Source organism: Vicia villosa, linkage group LG7 (genome assembly GCF_029867415.1).
Source record: "Vicia villosa cultivar HV-30 ecotype Madison, WI linkage group LG7, Vvil1.0, whole genome shotgun sequence".
NCBI lineage: Eukaryota > Viridiplantae > Streptophyta > Magnoliopsida > Fabales > Fabaceae > Vicia > Vicia villosa.
In genome coordinates this window covers 103,949,407-103,951,060 of record NC_081186.1, presented here as the reverse complement: position 1 = coordinate 103,951,060, position 1,654 = coordinate 103,949,407, and positions in this window count along the sequence as shown.

Sequence of the window (1,654 nt, the reverse complement as noted above, 5' to 3'; positions counted from 1 at the left end):
TTATATGAGAATCTCCTACTCCACTCCACCCCTTATCTTTCAACGACCATATGAATTGTCAAAATCGCATTTTAAATTAATTAAGTTTTAACATTTCCGTGATGCACCTATGGAAAAAATCAAATTTTAAAAAAAAATTCTTTCAGAGATGCATCTACGAAAGTAAATGACATAAATAGAATTTTGTCAGGTGACTAAGAGATTCAAGGGGTGGATTGAGAAATTCTCTTTTACGTAATCTTCTAAATTTTAAAATTATATGCCTAAATAAAATAATATAATTTTTAAAAAGTTATTTCCCTTAACTTTTATAATTCTATATATAATAAAAATAAATAAAATTTAAAAAGGTGTCACTATACAAAAATATTTTACTTCTTACCTTTTTAAATTCCACTTTCTTTAATTTGATTATCACTATTTTTTATCATTTTCCATTTAAAAGCTCAAACTTTAGTATCTAAAAAGATAATCAATTTTATAAACTTCTATACTTTAATATAATAATGAATTTTTCAAAAAAAAAAATTATTAACTTTTATAATTCTATCAATTAAAAATGAACAATTTATTCTATAAAACTTAGCTAGAAAAAAAGTATTAAAAATTTATGTTATATTATGTTATGTTTGCATATAATATTTATAAATAAATAATTAAAATAATATTTGATTTTGAAGCATTAGAATTCAATAAGTTAATATGTAAAGTTTTAATATTATAAGCACACAAGAATTATGAGTTTTTAAAAATTCCATAGTCAATAAATTGTTTCACTATCAAAAAGTGGTATTTTTCTTTTCAAATTGATAGTGATAATTTTATTCATAAGTAATAAAAATATTGATTATAATTAAATTGAGATATTTCTTCAACTTATTATTCTTTATTACATCAATTTCTTTGTAGGGCTCAGGGAACACAATTTGAATTCTCTTTGATATAACCCCCTGAATCGAGTTTCTTTGTGGAGGCTTTCTTCGAGATGAAACTATATTTTTTCTATCGCTAGAGAATTCTATTTCTGAATGATGTTGTATATGTTGTTCAACAACTCGTTGATGCTTTACAATCCATGGTTAGTTCGCATCAGTTGGAAATCAGATAAGATTTCATATTGTGAAACTAAAGGTGGAACCAAAGGTTCAACCGGGTTGTTGGACATATCCAACAATATGCGGAGTCTGAATTAGATATGGCTACAATGGAACTTCTACTCCTAGGTTCGCACTGTCTTGAAATAGTGGAGGAGGTGGATGATTGATCGCTACTTGAGCTGCAACAACGATATCAACTTCTCGCGTAACACTGAAACATGTAGCTTTGAATCTAACCATTACTTAAAATCAGAGAGACCAGAAATTTGGAAAATCAATTAATCAAAGTTGAAATGCTAATTGGTTGAATTAAACATGATGAATCTTCATGTTCGACTACGAATGATCTTGACTCGATGACCTGAGAAGGTCTCAGACTAATCAATCGAAGAACAAATTTGGGAATGTGGAAAATGTAGAAATCATATTTTATTTTATTTTGAAGGAAATATTTTGAGGAGCGAAAGTGTGGATAGAAAATTTTAGAAAAATCATTCTTAGAAGAAAATGTTTTGAGGAATTAAAAACGAAATTTGAAATATTTAGAGGATTACAAA